Here is a 7,973-nt window from a genome sequence, read left to right as displayed (position 1 = left end):
TATCAATGTCCTACAATGCATCTGTGCACTTCAGTTTTGTATAAAAAGGGCAGGGGGGAAGCATCAGAGAAGACTGCTTCACTAAAAAGAAGAGTTTAATATCAGACTTTTTATTCTTGTGATTAGATTTTGTATTACAGTTTGCACCCTCCTGTTTAAGAATCTGGAAACAGGCATTTTCTGCTTTATATTGAAACACGGGAGTCTTGAATATCTCTTCAGCTGCTTCCTAATGTTTGTTCCACAGGAAGGGAGTTAGTTCGTAGCATAATGTGCTTTGTTGTATTTGCATCAGCAAAGCAGATAAGCTCAGCCTCTCTTCATCTGAAAAAGGAACAGAGGAGTAGCACCAGGAGACAGCGCAATACTTCAGGATATTGTGAAGATTTCAGGCAACAAGATGACTTTCAGGTAAGCAGAAAAGGTCCTCTGCTACTTACATTCCTGTGCTGCTTCCCAAACTGCTAATTTTGGCCCTGAAAAACTCTGTCTTGGGTGTGTTAACACACATTTTAGTGCTGGGTATTCCCCTCATGCAGGAGATGGTTCTTCACCAGCTGTTCGCTGTGACACATGTGGACAGGCGTCATATGGAGGGGACCAGCAGGGCTTTTTCCTGAAAACCTGATGCTGAGATTTGGCTACTTATGTACTTTGATTAGACTACAGTTCTTTCCATAGAGACCTTATCACATGAAAGGGCAGGCTCCTCGTGAGTCCCGGCACGTTTCTTGCTTTGGCAGATCCCTCCTTAGAATTCAGGGAGGCAGAAGATACTTTTCAGGTCACAAGCATCATTTATGGCTTCTTGGGAGTTTTCCTGGACTGTCTACACTAGCACTTAGTAGAAGGCCTGCTGCAGGAGACTGATGGCACTAAATCAAAGCGCTGACAAAGCTTCTAAAGTACAATTCTTCTGTGGGCTTCCTGTGAGCACTTTCTCTCCTGCTCTCTTTTACCAGCTCTGTTCAGGGCTGAGGTTTTGGCACAGTCATTGACACACAGCTTTGTCAAGTTGCAATTTCCTTAGCAAAAGTGTGGAAATACAGGATTAAAAGCTTGTTTATCACCAAACTTGTTTGCTAGCATAGGGCATCAAAGCAAATTGTTCCGTGGCAGTGCTTTTTCAGTGTCATGGGGAAAGTAAAATCCATGCCAGACAATGCAGTGCATCAAGTCCAGAAAGCTGCAGGCTCTTTTCTTGTAAACTTCTCCTTTCATAGTCAAAATCCCAGACACTGCAAAATCCCTGCAGTGTGGTGTTTCAAATGAGGTACAGCAAGAGTGGCATAAAAAAGTGGGCATGCTCTGCTAATGAGGGCAAATTATGCCAGCTCTTTACAAAGAATGGCGTGTTTCCACCCTCATCAAACCTGAGAGATGTGGAAAGAGAGGAGAGAGAGGCTACAGTGCTGTTTATTCTTTTCTGCTCACCTCAGTCTGGCATCTTGTAGAGACCATGGATCATATCGTGTCTGATGTTGCCCTCATTAAAAAAGGACACTATTTTATGTGGAAGTTGGATTGCCTAAAGGGGAAAGTGGCAGTATTCAGATTCTCACCACACACCCAAACATAGCATGGTCTCAGATACTGCTGCTGACTTTAACAGCAGTAATACGATTGGCAGCAATCAGTTTGTGACCCTCATTAGGTTCAGGAGTCTGGCTGTTGTAAGTTGCAATATTTTACAGCTACTACTCAGGGTATTTATATGCATTTTCAGACAGTGCTGCAGTTTGGGGGTTTCCAGTTTACGACAAATTTTGTGGTTTATATAGCATTCAACTACACCAGACATTTTTTCTAGTATTAGACATTTTTTTCTTAAGTAGTTTATGTGGTAACTTAATAAATCATTCCTCATACCCTCATGTTTAAATTATATTCCCATACACACTGCATCCATCAGAGTTGATGAGAGTGCAACAGTACATGCTCTGACTTCCAAAGAGCTGACATCTCACACCCTCATTAGCAGGAACGCACCTAGAAGCTATAAATGCTTTCTAAAGATCCAAACAGCACAGCTCTCTGTGACTTATTCACTTCCTGCTTTCCTTCAAAAGCAGCTGAAAGAGGCACTCTGCACCTGCCTTCTCCGTGTGCTCACATCTGTTTTTAAATGAGAAAGGAGGCAATGAATGTTAAGCTGAAGGGACTTTATTTATGATTGCAAAGATTCTCGGCTTGAAGAATGAGTTCAATTCCAGTGCCTTTCACCTTCCTTGCTACACAGAGAGACAAAGAGAGCATTCATAGACATAACACATGTGACATGGGGCAGTCTAATGGCATTAGAACACTGCAGTGAAACATTAATGAATTTACAGTGATGACAGCACAACAGTGCCAGGATCTAATCTGCCCTGGGCTAAGTGGTTTTCATAAGTAACCTCGAACACAAAAAAATAGTGAGGACTAAAATCTTTCCTTTTCTGACAAAATATAATCAACGGTTTTTCTTTTTAAAGCAGTAGCCATTCCCTTGGTGTTTCTCCAGTCTCAGGCTCTTCTTACCAAAATCAGATAAGACTGCAGTTTTTCCAAGCATCTGATGGTTCAAATATATTTTTGCCCCAATCTTCTGTGCTCATGCTGCTTGCCTCAACAGCTGCTTGGACTGAGATATAGAAAAAAAACTTGCACATAAAAAAAATATGTATGATCTTGTCTATAGCACTACACCTTTAATCCAACCTTATATTCACATGCTTTTCTTCACCATTTTACCTCCCTGCTGTCACATATCTGTTCTTACTTAAATATTTGAGTGAGGTGGATATGTAAGGTGTTAAGTCAGATGTCAGCAAGGTTCTTGAGATGAGGAAAGATGTGAGTGCTGGCTGTTTACACAACCTTTTATCCTGCCTCACTGACATCAAAAAGGTTATTGCCATTGACTTAAATTAGCATGGTGACAGAGACAGAAACCTCTGCTAGAATGCCCATTTCCAGAATCCTGAAGAGCAAGGTGCTGAGCATGAGGAGATAAATGTGTGTGGGATCTTCTCTTCACCGTCTACCCAGAACAGAGGTTGTACTTTAACATCCACAAAATTATTCACAAGATTAGTAATTTCATTGTAGATATGCCCCTATAAGGAGAACTATGAGTCTGTACTTCAAGCAGTCCCAGACTTTTAAAATTTCTGTGGTTTTAAATATATCCCATTACATTTCTCTGAAGAAATAGGTGTTGCTCCAAATGCTGTAAAGATACATATTATAAATCACATTGTCCTTTCCAAGGAAAATGGGTAATGAAACAGACAAGGAAGGGGACAAAGAGGGAGATAAGTATGTATGTTTTCAGGGATCTGCTAAATCCAACTGAAGCTGATTTCAGTTGCTTAGAGAAAGGGAGGCTGGTGTGGGAAAACATGCACTGCAGTCTGCAGTGTTCATACAGACTGGGTAAATACAATGAAGCTTGCCTTCCTTTAGCATAACATCAGTAGAACCAAGCAGTGTGGGGTGCAGCGTAGACCAGCTAATTGCGTAGATACCCAAAGGTCTGGAGAGACTGGTGCAGCACAGCAAAGGACTTTGTGATCTGTACCCAAGACAGCAAAAGCAAAGGCAGCTTTCATAGCAGGCAGAGTTCATTAGCAGAGCAGGAAGGTGTGAGACTGCGCTCCAGATGCACTGGAGCAGTTTTCTTACAGAAAATGTGACTCTAAGGACATTGCCATGAGAGAGGAACTACAGAAGCAGGGCAGAGCAGAAGTGCGTCGACAGAGGTTTATTTACTCCCCTGTCTGCTTGTCAATTGATTTCAGTGGGAGTTCTCATGTCAGCAGGGATTCCTGGGAGAAGACAAATCTATCCTCTTTCTATCAGAAATGCTTTGAGAATCAGATTTACAAAAATGTATTATATAGCATTGATTTCCTTCATTAGCCTCATTTCAGTAATATTATTAGATATAAATCACAAGACAATTTCTTATGGAATTACATTCTTATTAAGATCACAACATCTTCTTCATACCCCCATCAGTTATCACATTCATCTTTCATATATTGGAAATCCCAATAAAATTAGCTCACTGGACACTAGTAGCATGGCTGTACCTTTCACTCTCCCATATGTTCTGTTATCTTGTTTTTATCTTACTTTCTTTTTTATTGGGTTTTTTTTCTTGCTTGGTTTGTTTTGGTTTTTTTTTCAGTTGTCAAATGTATTGCAGAGCACAGAATGCTTTTCTGGTCCTTACAATGTCTCATACATTAAAAATGCATTGGAGAAGATATCACCTACCTCAATTTGCTTTAAAATGTCTTTTCTTCATAGCTACTGAAAATAAGACTCATGAATGCATTAATCCTAAACAGAGTAAGTGGTCTAGGCCAAAATTTACTAGTAAAAGGATGATGTGAAAAAAAAAAATAAAAAGTATAGCCTTCTTCTTATTCTTGGTGTTCAAAACAATTAATTGTTGATAATAGTCATAACAATAAGAGGAATTTGGAGAGAAAATAAAATTACTTTTTCTAATTCAAACCTGGGGAGAAAATTATTTTTCCTAAACAATGAAAAAGCTTCTTTCCAAAGTGGTTTTATCTCTATGGAACTGCTACAAAAGTCATGCTGTTATATACTCCTTCTCTTCAGTATGTAGAAGGCTGGGGGAGATTTTTTTTCCACACATATTCCCAGGCCTGTTCTATTCCCTTTGTGCTTTTTGAGATCAGCACAAAAGGTCTAGAAAGTAGGCTGGAAAAATCAGCTGCAGCTTCTCCTTGAGAGAAGGGCTCCCCGGGTGCCTCAATGCCAGCAGAGCCAGCTGTTCCCCACCAGCAGCTCGCTCCTGCTCTCCAGCAGACTGACGGACCAAGGTCGTCGTGTTGACTGTGATCCCCACCTGGGGATGGGGAAGCCCAGCCTCTAGGGAATGCAGCTGGTGAGGAGCAGCAAAGCATCTCCCATCTACCCCAGAATCAGGTGCCAAAAGGTCCCTGCTGTCTCTCTGGTTGTCAGGATTCTGCATGCACTTACATCCTGCAGGTTGATACGTGAATTCTTTCTAACAGAACATATTAGCAGCAGCAGAGCATGATTGCATCCAGACTCTGACATGGGGTTTCCTACAGAGCCAACACTTTTTGGTCTATTATATAAACAATATTTTTGATGTATGGCTGAGGTTGGAAAGTACTGCTAGAAACCAACTAGGCAAAACCCCCTGCTCAAAGCAGGGTCAACTTAAAGCAAATTTTCAAGGTCATGTCTCATTGGGTTTTGAAAATCTCCAAGGATGGAGAATCCACCACCTCTCTGTGCCAGTGTTTAACCACTCTCACAGAAATTACTGGGTTTTTATGTTTAAGTGGAATTTCCTGTGTTTCATTTGCTCCATTGACTCTTGTTCTGTCATTAGGCACCACTGAAAAGATCCTGACTCCATCCTTTTCAGTCACCTCCTCCAGGTATTTATTCACACTGATGAGATCCCCCTAAGCTTCCTTATCTCATGGCTCAACCACCCCAATTATCTCACTAGCTCAGCCTTTCCTGTTAGGGGAGACACTCCAATTCCTTAACCATTTTCTTAGCCCTGCACTGGACTCTCTCCAGTAGCTCAACATCTCTCTTGTCTTGGACAGCCCAGAGCAGGACGCAGAACTCCAGGTGTGGACTCAACAGCACTGAGTAGAGGGGCAGAATCACCTCCCTCGACATGCTGGCAAATCTCTTCCTAATGAAGCCCAGAAGGTCCTTTGTATTAAAGCTGCTTTTCAGCTCATTGACCCCACAGTTTTTATGGGTATCTGCATTTCTAGGGGTTCCTTTGACTAGGCATTTCCCTTTTTTGACCTTCAAGGATTTTTTGTCAGCATGTTTCTCCAGTCACAAATATTTGGTATAGCAGCCATTCATTCCAGTTTTCTGTTATGTGTAAACTTGCTGAGGAAGCACTCTGTCCCACTGTCCAGCTATCTTATGAACATGTTAAACACTTTTGGTCCCAGCATCAATCTCCACTGTACAGCTCTAGTGAGTGGCCTCCAGGTGAATTTGTGTGGCTGATCACAGTCCTTTCAGCCTAGCAGTTCAGGAAATTTTCAGTCCAACTCAGTCCTGTTGCCTAGTCTGTACATCACTGATTTACCAGGAAAGATGTTACAGCTGCCAGCGTCAAAAACCTTGCTAAACTCAAGATAACAACATACACTGCTCCAACCAGTCTGTAGTTTCTTCTTGAAGAAAGGAGTGACACTGGTTTTCCTTCAGTCCTCAGGATCCTTCCCTGATGGCAATTCAAGAAAGGTCTTGCAGTGGCATTAGCTCCCTCAGCACTCGTGGATGAATCCCATCAGATTGACTTGTATTCATTCTAGCTGTGTAAGGGTCCCCTAATATAGTCATTCTCCAACAATGGCAATTCTTGCTTATTCCAGATGTTTCCATGTCTCTTAGGTAAACAGGGAGATATCCCAGAGATCCCTGAAGGTTGGTTTTACCAGTAGAGACCAATGAGAAAAGAGCACTGAGTACACTGGTCTTTTCTGTGTCCTCTGTCACCAGGTAGCCTGCCCTGTTCAGCAGTTAGCCAACATTTTTCCCATTTTTCCCCACTTTTGTGACTGGTGTACCTGTAGAAATCCCCCTTTTTGCCCTTCATGTCTCTAGCTAGATTCAATTCCAAGTGGGCTTTGACTTTACTAACCTGATCCCTGCATGCTTAGTCAATATCTTTATATTCCTCCCACATCACCTAACTACTTCCACTTCTTGAATGTTTATTTTTTACCTTTGAGCTTACTGTCCATCCATAAAAATGTCCTCCCACCTCTGTTTTACTTCCTGCAGGTGGGGATCAACAACTCCTGAGTCTGGAAGAGCTGATCCTTGAAAATCAGTCAGCCATCCTGAACTCCTCCTCTCTTCTGCAAGAGGGTGTCACATTGGATTCTTCCAGGATTCTTCCATTGATTACTTTCCTGATGTCCAGGGCTGTTAAATTGCTGTCTTCTCTCAGGAGCCTGAGTTCCATCTGCTCCTGGCATTCCCCTTCAGGAGTTCAGTGCTGGGGCCAGTTCTGTTCAATATTTTTATTGACGACATGGGTGAGGGTGTTGAGTCTTTCATTAGCAAATTTCCAGATGACAGTAAGTTGGGAGCATGTGTCAATCTTTGCCCTTCATGTCTCTAGCTAGATTCAATTCCAAGTGGGCTTTGACTTTACTAACCTGATCCCTGCATGCTTAGTCAATATCTTTATATTCCTCCCACATCACCTAACTACTTCCACTTCTTGAATGTTTATTTTTTACCTTTGAGCTTACTGTCCATCCATACAAATGTCCTCCCACCTCTGTTTTACTTCCTGCAGGTGGGGATCAACAACTCCTGAGTCTGGAAGAGCTGATCCTTGAAAATCAGTCAGCCATCCTGAACTCCTCCTCTCTTCTGCAAGAGGGTGTCACATTGGATTCTTCCAGGATTCTTCCATTGATTACTTTCCTGATGTCCAGGGCTGTTAAATTGCTGTCTTCTCTCAGGAGCCTGAGTTCCATCTGCTCCTGGCATTCCCCTTCAGGAGTTCAAAGGTCTCTTCCAACCTAGTGATTCTGTGTGATTCTGTGATTCTCAACCAGTTCCTCTCTGCTTGTGAAAATCAGATCCTGCAGAGCATCTCCTCTCTTCACCTTCTCAATTACCTGTATCAGAAATATTATTATTATTATTATTATTATTAACTTTGTAATATTATTTTTGCACTATTGTCCATCAATGCACTCTAGAGCCTTTTGGATTGCTCTTGTCTAGCTGTATCCAGACATTGCAGCACTCCAGCTGTGTGAGTGTAATTTGCCTCTTAATCAGAGATTTCAAAAATCAGGCTCCATCTGCTAAAGAATTCAAAAGTGAGAATTTTCCCTTTTTCATTTCTTTTCCAAACAATTGGCAACAAAAAGAAAGTCCATTTCTCAGTACCATTGCAAAACACATGTGTTATGGTCAAA

At 41.8% G+C, this 7,973-nt stretch overlaps 1 long non-coding RNA gene across 1 annotated transcript; it reads left to right on the top strand.

The window, feature by feature from the left end:
- The first annotated feature begins 330 nt into the window (after positions 1 to 330).
- Positions 331 to 7,122, top strand: LOC121356867. Its single transcript, XR_005955642.1, has 3 exons — positions 331 to 411; positions 5,384 to 5,432; positions 6,817 to 7,122. It is a non-coding gene; the product is annotated as an uncharacterized LOC121356867 (long non-coding RNA).
- The last annotated feature ends 851 nt before the right edge of the window (positions 7,123 to 7,973 follow it).

Source organism: Pyrgilauda ruficollis, unplaced genomic scaffold, assembly GCF_017590135.1.
Source record: "Pyrgilauda ruficollis isolate IOZ18807 unplaced genomic scaffold, ASM1759013v1 scaffold30, whole genome shotgun sequence".
NCBI lineage: Eukaryota > Metazoa > Chordata > Aves > Passeriformes > Passeridae > Pyrgilauda > Pyrgilauda ruficollis.
The sequence above is the reverse complement of the archived record's forward strand: the minus strand, read 5'-3'. Positions and strand labels throughout refer to the sequence as shown.